The following is a 24,820-nucleotide window of genomic DNA, read 5'->3' on the forward strand; positions in this document are numbered from 1 at the left end:
ATCTTAGGGTTGTTTTGATTTGCATTTCCCTTATGACTAAACCTAATAAACAACTTCAGCAAAGTAGCTGGATATAACTCAAACAAATCAGCAGCCTTCCTCTATTCAAAGACTAAACAGGCTGAGAAAGAAATTAGCGAAACAACACCCTTCACAATGGCCACAAATAATATAAAATACCTTGGTGTAACTCTAACCAAGAAAGTGAAAGATTTATATGACCAGTACTTCAAGTCTCTGAAAAAGAAGTCAAAAATCTCAGAAGATAGAAAGAGCTCCCATGCTCATGAATCAGCAGAATTAATATAGTAAAAAATGGCTATCCTGCCGAAAGCAATCTACAGTTTCAATGCAATCCCCATCAAGATTCTAACTCAACTCTTCATGGAGTTAGAGCAATTTGCAAATTCATTTGGAATAACAAAAAACCCAGGAAAGTGAAAACTATTCTCAACAATAAAAGAACTTCTAGTGGAATCACCATCCTTGACCTCAAGCTGTATTACAGAGCAATTGTAATTAAAAACTGCATAGTACTGGTACAGTGACAGGCAGGTAGATCAATGGAATATAACTGAAGACTCAGAAATGAGTCCACACACCTATGGTCACTTGATCTTTGATGAAGGAGTTAAAACCATCCAGTGGAAAAAAGACAGCATTTTCAACAAATGGTGCTGGTTCAACTGGCAGTGGGCATGGAGAAGAATGCAAATCGATCTATTCTTATCTCCTTGTACAAAGTTCAAGTCCAAGTGCATCAAGGACCTCCACATAAAACCAGATACACTGAAATTAGTAGAAAAGAAAGTGGGGAAGAACCTCATGAACATGGGCACAGGAGAAAATTTCCTGAACAGAACACCAATGACTCATGCTCTAATATCAAGAATTGACAAATGGGACCTCATAAAATTGCAAAGTTTCTGTAAGACAAAGGACGCTGTAATTAAGACGAAAATGGCAACCAACAGGTTGGGAAAAGATCTTTACCAACCCTATATCCCACAGATGGCTAATATCAAATATATACAAAGAACTAAAGAAGTTAGACTCTAGAGAACCAAATAATCCTATTAAAAATGGGGTCCAGTTTCTTATTCACATTAGCTATACACTGCGTGCTCAAAACTCACATGCCAGTAATAGTGCAGACCATTTTTATCCTTCCAGACACTTCTATTGGACATTTTTTCCCTCAAAAATCCATCTAACTTAGTGTTGTGGATTAAATGAGACATGTATTCTGTAAACTCGTGTGCTTATATAGTTTAGGAAGGTTGTAGAAATTTGGGGGCAGTAGTTCTCAACCTTCTAAATTTCATGAACCCTTTATTTAAATACAGCTTCTCATGTTGTGGTGACCCCAACCATATAATTATTTTGCTGCTATTTCGTAACTGTAATTTTGCTACTGTTATGAATCATAATGTAAAAACAGACTCACAGGATATGTGATATGTGACCCCCAAAGCGGTCGTGACCCACAAGTTGAGAACCATTGATTTAGGTTGTGCAACCTCACCTGAAGGAGTGGCTTACTGTGGATAAGCTTTGAAGTTGGTTATCTAGAACTCACATCCTAGTCACTCTTTGCTTCCTGTTGGTACAAAGTGACCAACTACACATGCTTCTACATTCATGACTCCCCCACCATGGTCTACTGTATCCTCTTGAACAGTGAGCCTAGAGTGCCTCCCCTTACTTGGACTTGCTGGAATTTTGTCACAGCTAAGAGTAAAGTAACTAATATGGGAAGAGCCTCGTGAATTCTTCACCTAGGAAATCCTATGTGAAAACCTTCTCCATCCTCAGAGAATTCTGGTTGAGTTGAAGATTACTAAAAACATATATGTATTGCCACATTTTACCTTTGAAAGCACAGAGCTCTGCAGAGGGCAGAGAAAGTCGATGAGAGCATCCACCCAGCCCACGTAACTCAGAACTCAACCATCGCACAAACAAAAAGATCCGATGTAATCAAAAAACTGGCTCATATCAAAATAATATCCTCCTTGTGTTTTATCCAACTTACTCCTGACCCATCTGCTTGAATTTATTCCAAATATAGCAATGTGGAAACATTCACAGTACTTGCCATGAGGCAAAAATGGCTTTTTAATTCAATCTCATTCAGTTAATCTGCAGCTTCCTTTTGCAAAGCATCATTACGATTCCCTTTTCTTCAGTTGACTTGATGGCTTGCTTTCCTTCTTCAGCTACACTCCTTTTAAATCCAGGGACTGAGGGTGGATAATGAATCACCACATTGTCTAGCATATTCATTCCACAGCCTCGATGCTGCTTGAATTATCCTATCCCTGCCTTCAGGGTTGATTTGGCTAGAATATCTTTCTCAGTAGGAAGGCCTTGGCCAGTTCCTGATAGGTGAGCAGCTTTTTAAATTCTTTGTTACCTACATTGATGATGTAACAAATATCTGGGACTTTTAAGGTGAGTGCAGATCACAAAAGTGTGGTCTTGTGTGAAGAGGAGGTGTAAGGTGACAGGCAGTTCACTGTCACTATAAATGTCCTGAAGTGCTCTTTTGATTGAACCTTCTGCCCCTTCATCCCCTTCAAGTCTTCTCCTGCTTGCTCCCTTGGCCTTCATTTTGTTTCTTATTCTTTTCTGGCACTACCATCTCAAACTCTTTGCCATGGGGTGAATATCTTTCAACCTCTATCATGTCACCAAGCAACTCACAGACAGCATTCTCTACTCCACACCCTGTTTCAGGACCAGAATTCTGGCTCAGCATCCCCCAGCTGGGAGCCTGGGTCAAGCCAATTTCTAAAACCATGAAATCTAAGGAGACTAAGATCGGATACTAAGAGTGCAAAGATTTTAGCATGTGGATTAACATTGGAACAAGGATAATTTACTGCCATCATATGACCTTAAATTCTTATTCCATTTCTCCCAACACTCTGGTGGTCAGGTCATATTTACCAAGAGTTTCAAACCACGTTAACTCCAACAGTCTTAATTTTAAATTTACCAAAATTATTTATATTATAAATAAAAGTATCCTCTGGGGAAAAAAAATCTACCATCAAGGCAAGCTGTTGCAACGGACTAAGAGTAAAACTTGAAAACAACACAGATTTGAGCCCAAGCTCCATGCTTGTCCATACTGCCGTGGTCACTTCTAGAAATCAAGGCTGATCTCCCACTCAGGATCTAGTAATCTGTCTTTACAGGGTCTCAAATTTTATCAGCTGTCAGTGCTGACTTCTTTCTGAACAAGGGAGGCAGCTTTTAGAACAGGCCTCAAAGAATATTGAATTGCTTTCAAATCATTCAAATTTTATTTTAAAAAGGTCTCCAAGCTTTGTCTTTCCAGAAACAGGATAGAAATAGGTCTTAGGACCACCTATGCCAGTGACAGGATGGGCATAAGAAAAAAAAAAATACCTCACAATTCAGTGTGGCTTACCTTCTGGATCTTATACCAAAAAGTCCCTGAATCTTAAGCAAGTTTGCTTGGGCAGTATAATCATCAGGATATATTTGAAGGAGATCTTGAAAGTCCTATCTCAACTCAACCTTTTTCCTATAGGATGGGAAAACAGACACCTAAGATTGTACTATGCCAGCAGTGGAGTTATAACTATACCCTCTGTGCATCTTGAAAAAAAAAATGCTTTCCTGTATCCCAGACCAACTTCGCAGAAAACATACAACTCTTCAGGAAATTGTGTAACACATATCTGCATTCCCAGCACTGGGGAGGCTGATACCAGAGAACTGCTATGAGTTCAAGACTGAGATGAGCTACATATTGAGTAACAAGCTAGCCATGGAAACACAGTGTGACCATACTTCAACATACACACACACACACACACACACACACACACACACACACACACGCACACACATACACACACATACATAATTAAACAAAGATGATGTTTTTAATGGGACAGCTTTTCTGACTGTGGTATTGTCACTATGAGAGACCATTTGCTTTGAAGACAAGCAAATGGGATGAAAATTGAACAGAGCTGAGATCAGGATGCACGAGCCTCACAAGTGAGAGTTGAAAGCTTGGTTTAGCTACCCGTGAAGAGGACCCCCTAGATACCCAGATGCTGCTGATGAAATGAGTTAAGTACTTGATGATTGAGATGATATGAATGAGAAATGTCTGCTTAGGCTCAGCACTGTGAAGCTGAGATCCAACACCCCACCATGGGACTCAATGTTGAAAGCACTGAATTTCAATGCAGAGTGAGAAGAAAAGATAAGGCGAGAAGGTGACTCCTCACCAGGAAGTTGAGGAAAGAGAACAATGTAGAGATGAATAGTAAGCACTATTTTTCATTTTTATGGAAAACTCAGTTCATCAGAAAGAAAAGCGTTTAGTTGTCTCTCTCAACTACAACCAAGTTTGAGTTGATTGGTGTTAAAGAAACAAATGTGGCTTTCAATCTTGTAGGCTGACAGAAAGAAAGGGAGGGAGGGAAAGGGGGAAGAAGGAAAGAAAGGAGGGAGGTGGGGAAGGAGGGATAAATGGATTGAAGAAAGGACGGGGAGAGAGGAGAAGTTATCTATACTACAGTGTAAAGCTGGTTCATCTTTGGCTAAGATCAGCACACTATCAGGTACTATTACAGTATGGCCATGTTAAGATTCTGAGAGCTAGGAAAACTTGACTTCCTCATTAACAGTTGTTGAGCTCTTTACTGATGCCTACTTGCCCTGAGTGAAAGATCATCAGTCATGCAGCCCCTCTTAGACAGCTGGTTAGACTGTCCCCATGTTAGCCTTGCTGTTCTGAAAAACACCACTAACATCCTGAAAAAGTTGTAGTAATATTACATCTACTTCCTGAACATAGCTCTGACTCCAGAGGGATCAACACTAGCCATAAATGCCTCAATCAGCTTGTGTCAGACTTCTCCATATCATGAGCCACTGACAAGAAATGAAGGTCCCAACATCCTACCATAGCTCCAATAGCACAACCCTAGCCTCTGTAGTACTGGAGGATCCCAACACCCACCCAGGAGCTGGAACATCAGCATATTTCCCTGATGAAGCTTCTGGAACCCAGCATTATAAGACCCTTTCCTACAGAGCTGTTTGTTGCTAACAGAGCAACAAGCCACTAACACAAGGACCTACAGCCCTGTTGTGGATAGCCCTGGGGCTAATTATATTTGATGTTAATTCCATTCTCCTATGAGTGGTTGTGAACAAGGAATGAGTCAGCACTCAGGTAATTTCAGGTAAACCTGCTTCCCACCTTAATTTATAAAAATAAGGGAGAGCTGATGGTTTGGCAGATAAAAGGGAAGTTGGAGCAGAAGTGAAGTGGGGGGAGAAGAAGGAGAAAATGGAAGAGGGAGAGAACACAGAGGAGAAGGAAGAAGGAGAAAACCTGAGCAGAAGCACATGGCCTGGAGAAACTGCAAGTTCTAAGGGGTCTCATAAGCTGTGGAAGATGATAGTGCAGCGGTAGATCTGCCCAATCTAGGTACACAGCATATAATATTAGCTGTGTTGTGTTTTCATTGCCGGGACATATATGGGATGCGGAGATTTGCCGCAACAAAATGGCACCCAACATATTGATTTGAATTCAACTAACCTGAGATAAAAGTTCATTGACCCCCAACCCCTGAATGGGGCTTAGGCATTGACCTAGGCTATAATAGTATGGATTTAAAACTGACTAGATTTAAGGGGTCTACAGAGAACAGCAGAGAGGCATCTATACTTCAGAGAGCCTTTCTGTGTTTGCTTACCTGTATCCTTCGCTCCCCACTCTGCATCTCCCACCTCCAAACAGGGACACAGACAACTTGGATCTTTTTACACTCAGCTTCTCCCTATGAGTAAATAATTGGGAGATAAAGGTACAAAGGACTCTGGATCAGGTAATTCATTTCTATAAAAAGAGAAATATAACCTTTTGATACTTGAATCAGGTATAAAGATATAATGCTCTAATAAGCCTTACAGCTTACTAATATTCTGTCTAACATGGGCTCCATGGAAAATTTGGGTTTAAATCCTGGTTTGACAAGCTGCCTCTTATAAGTAGGTGTAGTTTCATCTGTGGTTCAGAACCAGATAGGAAATATTAGTAATTGACTCCAAGTAGAGAGAGCAATGATAATCACCTGCTATGAACAGGTATTACTTAATAGAAGTCTGTGGCTCTAGGTAAAGAGCATAACAGATAGATATTATAATAGGTATTAATTAAATAAATGTCTGTGGCTCCTGGTAGAGAGCACAACAGACAGGATGGCTGCTCTAGGCAGACAGCTTATTAATTATGAGAAATTTCACATTCAGAATTAGACAGGGAATATTAGCCACTGACTCCAAGTAGAGAGAGCAGTGATAATGGGCTGCTATCAACAGGTATTAATTAATAAAAATCTGTGGCTCCAGGTAGAGAGCATAACAGATAGATATTATAATGGGGATTAATTAAATAAATGTCTATGACTCAAGGTAGAGAGCACACTAATAAGTCTTATGGGATACTCATATTCTGTCTAACATGGGCTCCATGGGAATTTGAGGGCTAAATCCTTGTTTGACTAGCTGTTTCTTATAAGCAGGGGAAAGGAAAGGAAAGGAAAGGAAAGGAAAGGAAAGGAAAGGAAGGGAAGGGAAGGGAAGGGAAGGGAAGGGAAGGGAAGGGAAGGGAAGGGAAGGGAAGGGAAGGGAAGGGAAGGGAAGGGAAGGGAAGGGAAGGGAAGGGAAGGGAAGGGAAGGGAAGGGAAGGGAAGGGAAGGGAAGGGAAGGAAAGGGAAGGAAAGGGGGAAGGGGAAAGGAAGGGGAAGGGGAAAGGAAGAGAAAGGGGAAAGGAAGGGAAAGGGAAAGGAAAGGAGGGGAAAGGAAAGGAAAAAAGAGGAAAGGGGAAAGGAAAGGGAAAAGGAAAGAAGAAAGGGAAAAGGAAAGAGGAAAGGGAAAAGGAAAGAGGAAAGGGAAAAGGAAAGAGGAAAGGGGAAAGGAAAAAGCAAAGAGGAAAGAGGAAAGGGGAAAGGGAAAAGGAAAGAGGGAAGGAAAAAGGAAAGAGGGAAGGAAAAGGAAAGGGAAAAGGAAAGAGGAAAGGAAAAGGAAAGAGAAAAGGAAAAGGAAAGAGGAAAGGAAAAGGAAAGGGAAAAGGAAAGAGGAAAGGAAAAGGAAAGGGAAAAGGAAATAGAAGTGTGAATTAATTGTTTAAAGATTACAATAAAGTCTGCAGGAGACTAATATTCTGTCTAATGTGGGCTCCACGGGAATTTTGGGTTTTAATCCTGACATGACAAATTAGAAAGGCCTAGAGAGGCTAAAATGTGTGTGATTTTGAGTATTGTGGTTTTATTGTTCCTCTGGGACAGAGGGCAAGCTACAGGTTTTCCAGGTTACCAGCTGAAGGATATGCTGATTTCAGGAAAAGGTTTTGTCTTTGTGTTTGTGGAAAAGGTGATTAAGGTATTTACCCCTTCCAGTGTTATATGGATCAGATTTGATAGAGGGAGACCCCCTAAGAACTAGATTCCAGAGAATAAAACAAAATGTTTATCTTGATGATACTAAAATTTTGTTTTGAGATTTATATATTACAGAATAGACAACTTGAATTTCATCATCAGACATGCTGAACTGACCTGCTTGAACTCCTGATGTCTTGGTTTTTCATCCGGATCCAGTCAGGACACAGACATCAGAGACCAATACAATCATTGGTGGGGCCTTCTTAAGGCCAACTAACTCCCAAATTTTCCTACCCTTCTCCCTCTCTTTAAAATATCTCAATGCCCATATTCAGCTTGAAGAAGTTATGAAGCGTCTTCGTCCCAGTTCCCTAAGCTTTGGGACTGGGGGTGGTTATTATAGGTGGTCTTTGATACTAAAAATTTTGAAGTACAAGGCTTGAACCCAGTCCTTCTATCGCTGTTATTATAAATAGATCTGAGATGTTTAAGCCCGTGAGTTAAGGGCCAAATAGTAAATTCATGGTTCTGAGTTTATTGTTAGGGTGTTCTCAGTTATTTTAATGAGAAATGGCTGAGAGTAGTTAACAGACAAGTCTAGATTACTTTACATAGATAGTTGGTTTTCAAAAACGTCAGAAGTCCACAGAATATGACGTTTAATGTTATTTATTCACTTGTTGTTGAGACCAGTCTGCTCCTGACAGCTTTCCCTGTCTTGGATTCAAAAAAGCATCTTCGAGTTACTCCAGATGTGGTGAAACAGCCACTAGGCAACAATTGTCTCATTCATCTACGACATAATTCTGTCCAAAGAAAGGACACAATTACAGGTTAGGACAGCTTGATTCTGCCGAGACAAGAGTAGGCTAGTCTTTAATATTCCGGTTTTTCTAAGTCTGTCAGATGACCCTGGCCAGTAGACTGAAGACCGATGCTCCAACATGTTAAAGTAAGGGACTGTCCAGGTGATCAGCAGTCTCAATGGATTGTCTAAGTTTTGGAAGCTGTTTTAGGTTTCCTATATATTTTCAGTTAATATCAGTCGTTCTTGGATTTCTGATGGGATTGAAAGACTACATAGTCTCCTAGCCAACCCAGGCTTTTTATTTTGAGAGGAACAGTTTTGAGAGGATGGTTTTCAGATGGCATTCAATCTAAAGCCAAGACATAGCCAGATGTAGAATTATAAGTCTTTTAAGTAAGGATAGATGACAGAGGTTTTGTTTAATTAACAAACATGATGGACTGGGTGTTAGGTCTCTTGTACTTTATAAATTACAAAAATAGTAATAGTTATGTTCAATTATATCTGAGATAAAATAGTCTTTTAATTGGACAGAAAGGGGGAAATGTTGTGGATAGCCCTGGGGCTAATTATATTTGATGTTAATTCCATTCTCCTGTGAGTGGTTATAAACAAGGAATGAGTCAGCACTCAGGTGATTTCCTGTAAACCTGCTTCCCACCTTAATTTATAAAATAAAGGAGAGCTGATGGTTTGGCAGATAACAGGGAAGTTGGAGCAGAAGTGATGGGGCGGGGAGAGAAGAAGGAGAAAATGGAAGAGGGAGAGGATGCAGAGGAGGAGGAAGAAAGAGAAAATCTGAGCAGAAGCACATGGCCTGGAGAAACTAAAAGTTCTAAGGGGTCTCATAAGCTACGGAAGATGATAGTGTAGTGGTAGATCTGCCCAATCTAGGTGCATAGCATGTAATCATATTAACTGTGTTGTATTTTCATTGCCGGGGCATATCTGGGTTGGAGAGATTTACTGCAACATAGCCCCAAGTCTTTGGCCTTGAAACTTAGAGTAGTGGGCCCTTATCTACCAGGGCTTGGACATAAGTTTCTGGGGCTGCTTCTGAGTGCTCAGAAAACAGGGACCACCAAAGGCTTGTCTGATTTAAATTTATTCCCATGAAAAGCAAACAAATTTTAACTAGCTGATGGTAACACACACATGCACACACACCATAGACATGCACCCCATACTATAACCATCAACACTGCCACAACCACCACCATCATCACCACCACTATTATCATCACCACCCTTGACTCAGATGGTCACTGAGTTGGCTCCATGTCCAGAATGTCACAAAGAGCATAGGAGGAGGGGATTTGTTTTTCACATATTAACTGCCTTTCCTTTGGATAAAAACCCAGAAGTGAGATTTTTTTTTAAATTATCCAGTATTTCTGCTTTCAGATTTGAGGGTACCTCCATGCTGTTTTCCATGCTGATTGCACTGTCACACATGTGCTGACAGTACACATGGGTTCCCTTCTCATTGTTTTTTCACAGTTTCATCTTTGTGATGACAGCAGCTCTGTCTGGTGTGAGATGAAGTCTGGCTATGGTTCTCATCAGCATCAATGCCATCCTTCTGCTAATGAATGTTCCCAGCAGCTATCCATGTGCATGCTGGTGGCTTGCATGCTTGTAATGGAACTGTTGTGCTGTAGACAAGGATTCCAAGAGAGAAGAGACACCTCTCTGTGCTTTGCTTTATTTAGTATTACACTCTTGATGTCTTTTTGACTCCATAAACTTCAGACTTGCTATGTTCTGTCTCCTTCAGTGGAGCTATTGGATGGACTGGAAGCAATAAGAATTCAGGGTCATGTGAAATAAATATCAATGTTAAAATGACCTTAAAAGTTATCTCCTTCAGTTTTCTCAGATTTTAAAAAAAATTTATTTATTTATTATATGTAAGAACACTGTAGCTGTCTTCAGACACCCCAGAAGACGGCATTGGATCCCATTACAGCTGGTTGTGAGCCACCATGTGGCTGGTGGGATTTGAACTTGGGACCTTTGGAAGAGCAGTCAGTGCTCTTAACGGCTGAGCCATCTCTCTAGCCCCAGTTCTCTCATATTTTAAATGAGTACAAAGTACTACAAAGAAGAAATAATTGCCCATGGTCACAGGGATGTTGATAATAACATCTAAAGAACATACTATTGGCAGTTAGTTTCCTGTTCCCTACATCCTTGACCCTTACAGTCTGTTAAAGAACTTGTATTTAATTCCTTTTCCAAAATGCTGAGCAGGCTGCATTTGTGTAGACACCAGGATGATGTATAGAGATACTATGGCTTGAGCACTCTTTACATCAGAATAAAAAAGCAGAGGATACTGACTTATTTGGAGGCATGGAGAGAAACAGAGAGAAAAAGACAAAACAGACAGAGACTGAAAGAGAGAGATGAGAGGCAGAGAATTACATGAGTGTATCTTTCTGTATGCATATATGCGCACATATAGATGTGTTCATGTAGGAATAAATATGTGGAGTAGACCTGTTTGAACACATGTGAAGGAATAGGCACGTGTGTTATTATATACCTTCAAATGCATGAGTAAATATGTGCATGTGTAAGTATATACATGCCTATGTGGGCATCTGAATGCACATGTCCATATATGCTCATGTGCACATAAGTGTGCGTGCATATGAAGAGGAATCCCAGTGAAGTGTTATCTGGAAAGATGAAAGAGAACAGTAATACTGCGTAACTAACTTCTCTTCCCAGGGAAGCTACTTTTCTGAACACTAGAAGTACAAGGCTAGGATCTGTGGTGACCCTTGGGAACAAGATGTGTGAAAGTGTGGACACTTGTGTTGTTTGTAAGCAACCGTGAACTCCAGGGGGAGAAGACCATTTTAAATGTCTCGTCAGTTGCACTGTGTTTGCTCATGTTTGCTATTGAAGAGTTGCATGAACAAGACTTGGAAGAAGACACAGTGTGGACAACAGGAGCCCTATGGTACAGAGGAAGTGTAGCAGAATTCCTGAAGGCGGGAGGAAGTTTCTACTCTTCTGGGATGAAAGAGGCTTTCTACTGCTGGAAGGTAAAGTAAGTGTGCATTCCCCCCTGGCTCGAGATGTGGCTTGTCCTTCAGTGTTTCACCTTCCTGGGGAGAACATCAACCTGCGAAACAGAACCCTGTGTTCTTTCTAGGTGAAAAGCCCACCAACACTATCCATGCCCAGGACTGACGCCCTGCTGCAAACACCCCCTCCACCAAAGCAGAGGTCGCAGGCATCGGAAAGCGACACTTCCAAATCTCACTCACTGTGGAAAGTAACCTGTAGAGGGTTGCTTCTAAAGTGTTACTCATACTTTTTTTTTTTTTTTGAAGTACCCTTTTGGGGCTTACTATATAAAAAGTTGGGTGAAAAAAGATGGTCATAAGAAAAACAGAACCTCTCTCAAAAAAAAAAAGAAAAATACACAGAAGAAAAGAAAACAGCACCAAAGCACTCCATTGAATGTTTTTGGGTACTCACTCGTATTCCTACTTTCTGCCAATTGTTAGGTTCAAATGAAATGTCAATTTATCAAAGTAAGGCATCATCCTCTCAGCCCAAAGCTGAAACCTGAACACTGGAAGATGTCCGTGACCTTGTTTTGAGGAACTGCAAGCCAGGATGTAATTACACACCCACACACACACACCCCCCACACATATATATATAATGTGCAAGGGCTCATGCCTCAAATAACAGCTGTCCCCAGTGTACCTAGGGCCCTTGACTTGCACCAAGTTCTGTACCATGTCAGAGAAATGAAGTCCTCTGGGGAGAATGCAAATTGTAAGGCTAGAAACATGGGCGTTTTCTTGGATGGGCCCCTTGGGATTCTGGAGAACCGTGACCACAGGTCACAGGACCTACCCAGCATTGTGTAACTTCCTAGCAGGAAAAAAAAAATCTCTTTTGCCTAGGACTGACTCCAGTGTGCCTGTCAAAAGCCCTTCTCTCTAGCCTTTGTTCGGAAGCTCAGGTTGCATGGAAGAAATGAACTTGGCAACTCCCTTCCAGGCTGCAGGAGAGGTGGCCAAGAGCATCGGAACAAAGCAATCCCTCCTTCTCCACTGGAGCAGGTCTGAAGGGGACAGAGTGAGCATTCTCATTGCTGGGCTGAGCTGGTGTTTGGAGAAGCCCTCTTGGACAGCAGCTGTAAATCACTAGGCAGCCTCTGTTTACATGTTCCCTGTAGCCAAGGTGCACAGCCTGACTCCTCAACCAGCTTCCAGGAGAGCTTCATTTCTGTAGGTAGGAAAAAAATACCTTCAAAAACTAAACCAGGATCCCCAAAAGAAGGGAGCTAAAGACTCGACTCTGAGGAGTGGCCTAACCAGCTGCTGCAACATCTGTGGAGGCATGTCCATCCTTGGGGAGCAGAGCTGGCACTAGGCAACCTTTCCCTCCCTCCTGCTTCTACTCGCAGAAATTGGAATCTAGGGGAGATCCAATCAAGAGACAGGAATGCATCCTCCCTTTCCCCTCCTCTGGCCTCCACATGCTTCCTGAGACAGGAAACTTTAAATTGCTGGGATGGGCCACCCTAATTGCTACTCTTTTAATAACTCGGTTCACTCCTTGAAGCCTCTGTAAACATTCTGGAAGTAGTGAATTCAGAGCACGGAGGGGAAGCTATGTCTCTTGCACAGCCTCTCCTCTGCAATGAACAGATTCCCCAGGAATTAGAGAATGGGTCAATCAGCCAGGATCTGAGCTCCTCTCCACAGTCCTGAAAATCCCCTTATATATAACTCATTTTCCACGTGTCACCTCAATACTCCCCCTTTTGAAATCACACCCTGCCATGTCTTGTCCTCCAACCACCATGATGACCCCTGTGTTGTCTGTATTTTATGTCTCTCTATTTGCACCAGCCCTGAGCTTCCAATCCAGTCCAACATTCTACTTTTCCTTAACTTTATCCTGCAAAGGACGCTCAGAATGAATTTCATTTCCAGAGTAAGGAGGGGGATAGGGCCTAGAGAGGTTAAAAACAAATCTCTGTATATCTAACTAACTCAGCAGCATTCTATGACAACAGAGATCCTAGGTGGGCCTCATCTTTTCTTTCTGAGAACTTCCTCTTGCTTCCCTGGTTTAGGACCAGTGACTGTCAGAACCAGTTTTTGTGGGCAGCCTCTGGATAGATAGGAAATGTGTTTAGCATCTCCAGATGGAGGAAACAAGTGGAAACAATCACTTGAAAGCCAGTGAAGTCAGAGTGGATGGGAAAGGCACACCAGTTCATCTGGCTTCATCTAAGTCTTTAGGCCAGTCCTTGTGTCTAATGGTGGTTTAGGAATTCTGAATCCCATTTTATGGTGATTGGCTGTATCCGTACGTTATTAGAAACTCAGCTCTTTAGTGCATGGGAAGATGGAAGGATTTACAACTGTTTGCTTCTCAGTGACTTAAGTAAGATACTGAGTTTCTTCTGTCATTAAAGAAATATAAAAGTATCATTGAACTTGTTGGGTAACATTTATTCCTAGGGAGATGTGAACAAATATTGACTCCAGACAGGAAACCAAAGACAGATCAAAGTATGGATGCCACCACAGTCCAACTTGGTGAACCAATGAGTTTGATTAGGTCACTTACAGGAACAGAAAAGACTCAAAGGCAGCTGCATCCTCGAAAGCCGCACACCAGTATGAGTGACAGCTCATGAAAGCTGGAAACCTAGAGCTCGTATCACAGCCTCCAGGCAGCTCAACATGCTGGAGCTCTGGAGGAATCCCTGAATAGGTGAAATCCTCAGATAATGTATATTTTGACATAGGCACTAGCTGTTGAGGACCCAGAAAAACTGACCCATGATAAACTGGCAAAGCCATTATCCATATGGGTCAAAGTCAAGATGAATGGCAATGTTATCTTCAGGAGTTTGATTATTTATGGATGAGTTCAGTGTGTGTGCAAAGACAATGAACTGCAGCAATCTCCTCCCCATTCTTGCAGTCAGAGACTGCTCACCTACAATGATTTCCTTCTGAGACTAGCTACCTCTCCAGTACCATACCTAATAACATGCTGAGGTTCCAGGTTGCAGTAGTTGAACTCAAAATGACCCCCACTCCATTGTATGTGTGTCTCTGTGTGAGTCCTTTCTTCATACCCTTGCCTCCCATAGAAATGATTCTGGGATCCAAGCCAGAGTATCCTTTCCAGACAGCTCAGTTGGTCAGAGCCTCTTCTGGGTCCTTGGCTAATTGGTTTCTTCTAGGCTCCTCCACTTGTGTGAGCCTCTTATAGGCAGCCCAGGTAGTCCAAGAGTGTCTCAAGCAGGCCTTATTGCATATGTATATATGGGTCGAGGGTTAAGAGACCTTGTAATTCTGGTCGATTGCTGAAGCTTTTGAATTATTTACTTCTTGTAAATTATTTACTTCTTGGATTTAAGGGGCTTTCTGTAGGATTCCAAGATGGAAGGTTTTAATCTTTAAGGAAACTGAGGCACAACAACCTCCCCCTTCAAAGGAAACATGGACAGGGACCAGGTAGTGAGAGAGGTCTTAAGAGTTGCAAGCAGGCCAAATGCTGACACGGGGTCCAATTGTGGACAGGATTAGAGTAACATGGAGCTGGGGTTGGCATGAAATCACATTAGGAAACATGAAGGGGTTTTCTGTAGACTTGGGGCTCCAGGGTCTGCTTGTAGGTGTTTCCAAAGACTGCTGAGTAAGTTGGTCTTTTGTGAGTAGAGTTGGAATGGCCAGTGTCAGCTAGGATCAACGTAATTAAGTAGGTAACTTTTCAGTGAAGTCATCTGTTCTGAGACAAGAGATTTATTAGGAATCAAGTCAATGATAATTGTTTTAATGGAAAATTCTTTAACTCTGAGACTTTTGGATCTAGGATGTCCTGTGATCTTAGACATGAAACACTAAAACTGGATGTTAAGGGATGGGGAAAGAAGGGAAACCAGAAAAGTGCACGATTCTGGTGGAATCTGTTGCAATAGCTACACTCAGTGTAGCCACCGGGGAGATTCAAGATACCATAAAACAAAAACAAGAAAAATATGGTTTAAACAGATGTCGATGCTAGGTGGCCAGCTAGAAGGTAGCCAACTACAAGGGGGCTTGAAGTAATTAAAGCTTTGGCTTTTGCAGGCAGCTAAGCCTAAATGTGAATTGTACCTGGGCTTGTGATCTTGGGCAAATTACTTGAACTCTCTGAAGTGTGTGTGGGGGGGGGGGGGAGGGTGTCTGTGTCTGTGTGTCTATGTGCAGGACCTGAACTCAGGTCACTAGACTTGACATCAAATATATGGGGGTGGGGGGAGGAAAGGCGAGGAGAGGAAAAGAATGACAACGAGAGGAAAGGGAGATAAAGGATAGGAGAGCAATAGAGACAGAAGCAGAGACAGAGACAGACAAGAGACAGAATAGAGACAGACAGAGAGAGAAAAAAGGAAAGTAGAAAAGGAGGAAGATAGATGGTTGCCGGCTCCTTGCCTGCAGGTCCAGACAAGAGGAGAGAGATCCTGGTCCCTCCAGGGTCTCTCTGGGGCTGAGCAGATGGCAAGTATCCAGGCCCAAAAGAAACACACCAAGGAAGGAGTCTTGTCAAAGCAAAACTCAACTCTATGACATCAAACTCTCCTTTATATAAGTTCAGAACATAGGGAGGGGGTTTTGGTGGGGTAAGATGACATAGGAGGTGGGGAAGGATGACGGAGGGTATGGAGTGACTGACAGGGCCAATGGCAAAGCTCTACATCAGCAATGGCAGGGCAGAGGTGGGGCTAAACAGGTCTTGCTGAGTCACCCTGATAAGGAAGTGACTGAGACAGGTCACAAAACTAGAGCCAGGCTTAGGCTCTCCCATGAGGCCACAGAAACTAGAGGTAGGCTCAGGTTTGTCCTCAAAGCCCAAACCAGGACCAAAATAGGGCCCAACAAATGGTGAGCCCCTGGTGGTGACAGTGGATGCTTGAAGGCTGCCTGGCACCAAGACTTGCCAAGACAGCAGTAACACAGATTTTGTCAACAAAGCACATTCAGATCTCAGGCTTCAATCTACACTTCAATCTCAGGACTCAAAAGGGAACTCAGTCATAAGGAGTTAGGGATTGGCAACCTCCATCACATGGTTATTTTATTGATGAACATAAAATGAAACCTAATGAGCTGTGGTTGAATCACCATCAGATACACAGGTTTGTGAGATGCTGAAATGCCACATGGAGAAAATGTAAGCTTTAGTTAATCAAGGAAAGTGATTGATACCCTCTGTTACCCAGAGATCATTGCTTTCCACATTTAAACCTTGTTAATTGTCTTGGGATGATGGAAGAATAGATGCTATTTGGAAAGAAAACATGAAGATTGGGACTTTGAATGCAGTGGCTGTGGGCATTTATGAGGAATCCTAGTGTGTTGGTGGATCTCACTGTGATGATGTAAAATTCACCAGGCATATCTCCATGCCCTCAGAATTTTGAGCTCATCGGATAGAAGAAAGAGCTCCTTGATGAAAATGAAGGAAGTTCTAGCTTTCTTCTGTACCTGGAAGACCTGGTGATCCATGATGAAGACTGAAGGAAGTAAAAGGGGAAGGGATTTGGAGTCAGGCGGATGGGGTTCAGCTTTCCCTGCAACTTCCTGCTTCCTTTGCTCAAAATGGCCTTGGGGAATTTGTGCTTCCCTCTCTGAACTTGACCTTCATCCTTAAAAATCAAACAATGAAACACCACAAGAATCTGTGAGAGGTAAGAAAGTACTTAACTCACTTGTTTGTTCCCAAGTGCTTAACCACTCTGAAAGGTGTGAATGAAATTCATTTTGACCCCTTTAAATTCCAAGCAGGATTTTCATGAGACAGTGAACTCTAATTTAATATATTTTTCTGTCTTCTTTTTTAAAAAAAAAAAAGTCTTTACAATTTTATTCATTTGTGTGTGTGTGTGTGTGTGTGTATGTGTGTGAATTAATTACATTAATTGATTGATTGGTGGGGCGTATGTGTACCATGGCACCCTTGTGGTCAGAGGACAACTTGCAGGGATGAGTTCTCTCTTTCTATTATGAGGGTTCCTAGAATTGAACTCAGGTCACTAGTCTGGGTAGTAAATAATACAGATTCTTTATGACACATGGCAATTCTAGACAATAATAATTACCTACTGAGGCTTTCTCTATAAGTGTGGATGTTGTATATCCATTTATGTTATGTATGTCCTTAATTGCTTAGCTGCCATGTTTATATGTTGTAATAAAAATGATTTAACAGGAGGAAAGGGAGCAGGATGCATGATTAGAAAGTAAAATGAAGAGTTGGAAATATTGACTTTTTAGTGGCAGAGGTTCTAAATGATGCTGGGAACCTCTAAGCCAATGACTTTATTATCCTGTATTTTAACATCCTTACCAGGTGGGGGAAAAGTCATTAACCAGGGATGTCTATAAGAATTCTGTATGTTACTCTTTTATCTAATTTTGTGCAAGGATTTTTTTCCCTCCATGCAGCAAATCAGGCACACTGAGGAGGTGAGTCCAGGTTTCATAGGAGCCTATGGTAGCCAAGGGGCTTACAGAGCACCTACTATGAACACATTTGCCAGCAAGGGAAGGTTATGGTCAGTTAGATTGCTTAGTTATCATGAAAGACCTACCAGGATGTTGTATATTAGGTAACTGAGTCTCTTCTAACTAATGTTCAGTCTGCGAGGTCCTCCTACACAACAACACCACAGACACATTTTTAATTTTATCAGCACCATGGATTTTTGTTTGTGGAGAATTAAGACCCTTCTCTTCAACACTGAACTAGGGTAAAGAAAAGGCAAGTATGGCAACAAAGCCACAGAAATATAAAGATGGACTCGACTCGGAGACCTGGTCACATGCAAGGAAGAAAACCAGAAGATAGAACTGGGGCAGGGAGGAGGAGGAGGAGCAGGAGGAGCAAGAGGAGGAGGAGGAGAACATGCAGACAGAGCACAAGCTGAAAGGGACCTTGAGTATTTTCAAATTAAGCTTGTCTTTTTTTCCCCATAATAACAGTTACTTCATATCCTCCTAAAGTTGGCATGTTTCTCTTGGGAAGATAAATCCTTTCTGGCAAGCTGGCTGCATTCTCGCTGAAGCAGGAAGCCCTAGTCATCATCCCATTATGCAATGCTGCGTCCGGCCAGTAATTGCCTATCTGACATGCTAGCCTCCCACATTCCTGAGATGCGTCCAGCAGAGGCAGGAGATGAGATTAGCGTGTGTTAGTGTATGTTTGCAGCTAGCCACCATTGCTCTTAGTCAGTGTGTCTTTCAGTCCCTATGTGCTGAATCAGGGACAAGGATTGTGGACCGTGGAAGACCTGCTCTGTCACAAGTGTTTGTCTCTAGGTAGAAATGCTTCCCTTTGGGAAAAGATGGAATTTCAGAGAGGATTGGCTTTGTTTTAAGCATATCTACCATCTATCTATCTATCTATCTATCTATCTATCTATCTATCTATACATACATACATATATACATACATACATAATGCATATGACAGATATATAGAGATATGAGACAGAGTGAGAATTTAATGGCTACAAAGCACCCAGAAAAAAATACCACGGCTAACCACATCATTATCCCTGTGTGAGGCTGTGCAGATTCAATTACTTGGCATATAGAGCACAAATAAAAGGTTAGGAACATAGAAATTGAGTTCTGCCACATACTATCTGTGTGACTGGAACTGTTTCTTTACTTTTTCTAAGTCTCATGTGTGCATTAGACAAAATAATAAGCACTCCACCAGTTAGTGCAATATGATGAGATCATGTGTATAAAAACCCTTGGACCATGTCTGCCTGTCAATACGTGCTGTTTATGTTTCCTGGATATATGTCAAGCATAGGTCAGGCTTTGTATTCCCAATCCTTCCCTCTCAGCCCCCAGCACAGCAGTGTTCTATGAGCACCCCTTCCAAGCAGAGACTGTGGGAAATAATTCTGTATCTCTAGCTTACCAAAGGGCTGGAGACACAGACAATCAGTGCATTTGTGCTAAATATTGATGGGAGGGAAGACAACGGGATGAGAGTGAAATACAGGGAAAAAGAGAGAAGGAGATGAAAATAGGAAGGTGAAAAGAAGGGGAGGGAAGGGGAAAGGAAAGATCGGAAGTAAAGAAGAGAGAAGAGGCAACGATAGAGGGAGGGAGGGACAGAGAGAGGGTGAGGGAATGAAGAAATGGACAGAGGAAGGAAAAGGAGAAGGGGAGGAAGGTAGTAGGGGAGGACAGAAGACTCAGAAGGATGGGGAGAAAGACAAAGAGACTTTAAGACTTCCAAAGTCAGTCAAGCCAGAGGGAGAATAAAGATCTTAATTTTTGTCTCCTGATTCTCCCCCAAAGAGTTGGTGTGTTGGCCCATTCTTCTTACCAGCTGAGTTTCTTCACTGGACCTTGTGTACCATTCTGTTTCTCCCCCCATGCTTTTACTTGCATGACTTCCACATCTATGGAGTTCTTCATCCCCATCCCTGTCTCTTCAAGTCCCTGCATCCATCAGTATTGTACATATCTTCTTTCTGGGTGCCTTTCTTGACCCAGTAGGCTATGTCATCACTAAGTTCAATCATTCTCCCTTTCTGCCTATTTCATGTCTGAATGTGCCTGCCCAAGTAATGTGCCATTACTGTGTGCGCCTCATAGCCAGAGTTCTTAAACATAATCTCCTGGTACAGACCATCCCCTCACTCTTGGGACTCAGACTCCTTATCTCTTGGTAGTTCAGACTGTGGACCTTTGACAACTGTCAAGGCATCCTGATGTTTGTCCAGATGTATACAAAGTGTATACCTGCACCGAGATATGACACTTGAAGATGTATCTTTCACAAATCAAATAGGGCACATTTTAAACCCTGCCTAACTTTACATTTGCTGTTTTGTTCTGTTCTTATCCTTCAGCTCCAGCCTTAGAAAAGAGCATTTCTGCCATTGCACTGTGTCTTAGAACCACTCTAACTTCACATTGCAAACTGTATGGCCAGAAACAATGAAATACATACATCCACCCTGGAGGTTAGAGTATGAAATCACAATGGCTTTGAGGCTGTTGTCTCTCTGAACTCCTCTAGGGAAGATTTCCTTGATTCTTCTGTTGGTTTTCTAGACATTTTGGCATCCACATTGCCTGCCACCCTGTCTGCACATTTGTCCCTTGGCACTCTATCCCCATGTGGCTCCTTTTTTTTTTTTTAATAAGGACACCAGTCACATTAAATGAAGAATCCTCCCCAGTCCAGAGTGACATCATATGCTTTAATTATACCTGCATCAGCCCAACTTCCAAATAAGGTCACATTCTGTTGTGCCCTCAGCTGACATGTCTTCTTTTTAAAGGCCGAATCATCTGGTGGATAACACTATATTGTACATACAAGCTAAGAAACTCAAGTGGTAGAGAAACTGCATCAGAAAAAAGAAGACAAGAACTGAAGACTAAATAAACTCAGAAACTATGAAGTAACTAGAATGGCTCTTAGGGCTCCTTTTTTGATTGGCAGCCAGCTAAGTGGCAAAGCAAGCTGAGAGGGTGTAACTGTCAATTGGTAGAATAGAGAGTCATCTGGGAGATAAGGCCCTCTAGGCATGCCTGTAGGGGACTATCTTGATTATTTTAACTGATGTGAGAAGATCCATCTTCTTGTCCAGAGTGCCATTCCCTGGGCATGGAATCCTGTAAAAGGGAGACTGTGAGCTTAGCTCCACCTTCTGCTTTCCTATTGTGAATGTGATATGGGCAGCCTTTACAAACCCTGAGTTCCCCATAATGGACTGTGCCCTTGAACTTTGATCCAGAATGAACACCTTGTCTCTCAAGTTGCTGTTATCAGGATGTCCTATCACAGTAGCAGGAAAAGAAACTAAGATGGAGCACAGGTGACAATCTCTTAGAAAGATGGTGTCCTGTTGAACAACATGATCTCGAGGGCTGCTCAGAACAAAAGAAACATTAAATGGAATTCTTCATGGTCTAACCAGGAAGAGTAAGATTCCTATGATCAAGGCCTGTGAGCCTCAGCGAACAGAACAGGGAATTGAGATGACTACTGACTCTCTTAAGCCCCGAGGGAGGAGATTAAAAGATTGTCTCACAGGCGTAATGAATGAGAATTGAATAGACTTACCTCGCCTTTAAAAAAAAATAATGCATTAATTGCCCTGTCTTTACTGTCTCGCCTTTCTGAGTCCTGCAATTTGCAAATTAACTATTGGCCAATTCAGGCTATTGATGGGACAATATGTACTAAAGGGAGCCTGGTCTCTGAACTTGACTTGTGAGTCATGACAATTACAGATGACTCACACTGGGCTCTTCAAAGACTTCCCCTTAAGGTGCCAGCGGAGGACTCAATCCACACTTTCTCCACTGTAGGTTGATGGTGAAGAGAGGGCCCAAGGCTCTAGTGAGTTCACCAACAGAGAGGGTCTGGAAGGGTGGATATGAATGAGATGGCCTTATGGCTGGCAGCATCAGCTGGTTGTCAGTTGTCACTTGATGGAGAGGATCCACACAAGACTTTTTTAACTCTGGAAGGAACCTGAGATGTGTGCCTGTAACCACCATGTTGAAGGCCAAGACACTATGCCAAGATTCGGCTGCTCTGATAATTTGCTTGCTTTTAGAGAACTTAGGGACCTTGTTTATTCTCAGAGTGAGACAGTCTATGGACTAAGTAGGCCACTGACAAAAAATTTTGAGAGCCTTGAGGGCTGCTCAGAACAAAAGAAAACATTAAATGGAATCCTTTTTCCTTCTTTTAATGAGAACCATTGGGACAAAGGTGATTACGGGCATCTCTGAAAGGAAAGGAACTAAAAGTAAATTTAATATGGCCTTGAAAAGAACTGAAGGTGTAGCTAGGGCAGGAAGGATGACTCAGATACTTAAAGTGCATTAGGACCTGAATTCAACTCCCAGAATCCATGTAACAAAAGCTGATATGGTGCTTTGAATGAGAAAGGGTTCCTACTTGCTCACATTTTGAGTGTTAGGTTTGCTGGAGGAAGTACATTATTGGGGTGGGCTGTGCTGTGAGATTTATATGGCCTCAGACCCAAGATGTATTATCTGTGTGTGTGTGTGCGTGTGTGTGTGTGTGTCTCCATCTCTCAGTGTGTGGGGGGAGGGGGGAGGGGTTGTGGTATCATAGCTTCCTGTTCTGCATGCCCCATGATATTCCTTCTTTACCATTACAGACTCCCCCTATGGAATCATAAGCCAAAATAAACTCTTTCTTCCATAAATCATGATCAGCCGTGGTGTTTTATCACAGCTACAGAAAAGTAATTAACACAATTAATTGTGCACACCAATAACACACTTAGAGTCCTAGCAGTGGTTAGGAGGTAGAGATCAATTGATCCCTGGGTACTAGGTAATCAGAGAGCCTAGCTTACTAGATGAGTTCCAGGCTAATGACAAACTCAGTCTCAAAGACAAGGTAGGCAGCATGACAGCCATGGTTGATCTATGATCTCCATATGTACCTACACACACACACACACACACACACACACACACACACACTCACATTCACACACACCACAGTTTGAAAATATATTTTGTCTATTATCTTAGACATATTTCAGATAGCAGGAATACTACATTGATTTCTAGTATCTCTAACGCATCTCAGGTCGCAAGAGAATAGCTGCATAGTATACCTTTTAAGGAACCCTTAGATCCAGGACCTTGCCACTGTCAGTCTGCAGCCAGGTTTCTTTGTCCAAGCATGATGGCTAGATTTGGAACTCATCTGTATATAATGATCATTGTTACTACATGACTTTGTACTTTCAAAAAGTTTTCCATTTTCAAAGTGCCTTATACACATCAACTAATTAATCTGGGATACAAATTGTGCCAAGACCCAGAGGGCTTAAACTACTCAGATCAAGGACAATCTCTGTTGATGGTAATTTCAAGCAGTGAACACAACATACTTTTGTTGGTGTAAAAGTGTTGAATATCAGCAGAATATCCTTGCCCCCACTGTAGAATCTACCCAGGAAACCAGATCTGTACTTGAGGCTAGAAAAAGGAAACCAGAAATGTTTATTCAACTATGCAAGGCACTGGTATCCAACAAAAAAGCAAGCATGTTGTCTTGCAATTCAAAGAAAAAAAGGAAGGAAAGATGGAAGGACAGAAGGGAGGGAGGGAGGGAGGGAGGGAGGGAGGGAGGGAGGGAGGGAAGGAGGAAGGAAGGAAGGAAGGAAGGAAGGAAGGAAGGAAGGAAGCAAGCAAGCAAGCAAGCAAGCAAGCAAGCAAGCAAGCAAGCAAGCAAGCAAGCAAGCAAGCAAGCAAGCTCTGGTTGTACATATGGAGGGTATAGAAAGGGGTCAAAAATGATGTCTTTTCCTTTTAATTATATGTATGTGGGAAGCAGTAATGTGACCATGTGATTGCAGATATCAAAGGAGGCCAGAATTTTGGATCACTTGAGAATGGACTTATAGGCCGTTGTAAGCCTCTTAACATGAGAGCTGGGAATTGAACTCCAGTTTTTCGACAAAGCAGAAGTACCTCTTAACCTGTGCTTTATCTTATGAGACCCAGAATTATATTTATAATCTCTTAAGAAATATTTTTAAAAATGAAAATGACTGATGTAACCCAAAATAAAGAGTGTGCCCCCCAAAATATCTATTGCTACAGCAATTCAGAAGCAAGAAGGAAGCTGAACAGAGACTGAAGGAAAGGCCACCTAGGGACTGTCCCACCTGGGGATTCATCCTATATACAGTTACCAAACCCAGACACTGTTGTGGATGCCAAGAAGTGCATGCTGAAAGAAGCCTGATATGGCTGTCTCCTGAGAGGTCCTGCCAGAGCCTTACAAATACAGAGACAGATGTTAACAGACAACCATTGGACTGATCGTGGGGTCCCCAATAGTAGAGTTAGAGAAAGAGCTGAAGGAGTTGAAAAGATTTGCAACTCCATAGGAAGAACAACAATATTAACCTACCAGACCCCCTAGAACTCCCAGGGATTAAGCCATCAACAAAGGAGTACACATGGCTCCAGCTGCATATGTAGCACACGATGGCCTTGCCATGTATCAATGGGAGGAGAGGTCCTTGGTCCTATGAAGGCTCGATAGATGCCCTCATGTAGGAGAATCGAGGGTGGGGAGGTGGGAGTAGGTGGGTGGATGGAGGAACACCCTCATAGAAGCAGGGGGAGGGAGGATGTGATAGGGTGTTTCTGGGAGGGAGGGAAACTGGGAAAGGGGATAACATTTGAAACGTAAATAAAGAAAATATCCAATTAAAAAATAAAGAAGGAAGCTGAAGATTTGATGGGGGGTCTCAAGGGTTCTTGGCTTCCCTGAAGCTCCCAATGAAACCTAGGATGACCCTGGACTGCTGATCCTCCTTCTTCTACATCCTGAAGATGGGGTGATAAGCCTGCTGCACCACACTTGGAATTGAACACAGTCTGTTATATATGCTACCAATTGATCCATATCCTCAGCCTTGGAGATGAAATTCATTGGATATTATTTGCTCATTTTACTTTAATTGTCTTCTTGGGGTGTAATTTAC

At 42.2% G+C, this 24,820-nt stretch overlaps 1 long non-coding RNA gene across 1 annotated transcript in view; it reads left to right on the forward strand.

Annotated features, from left to right (window-relative positions):
- Positions 1-24,820, forward strand: part of Gm40287 — a 120,544-nt gene that overhangs the window by 79,966 nt on the left and 15,758 nt on the right. The window contains exon 2 of the long non-coding RNA XR_872503.1: positions 16,707-16,981. This is a non-coding gene — a long non-coding RNA (predicted gene, 40287). The remainder of the gene's footprint in view (positions 1-16,706; positions 16,982-24,820) is intronic.

This window comes from Mus musculus, chromosome 12 (genome assembly GCF_000001635.26).
Source record: "Mus musculus strain C57BL/6J chromosome 12, GRCm38.p6 C57BL/6J".
NCBI classification, from domain to species: domain Eukaryota; kingdom Metazoa; phylum Chordata; class Mammalia; order Rodentia; family Muridae; genus Mus; species Mus musculus.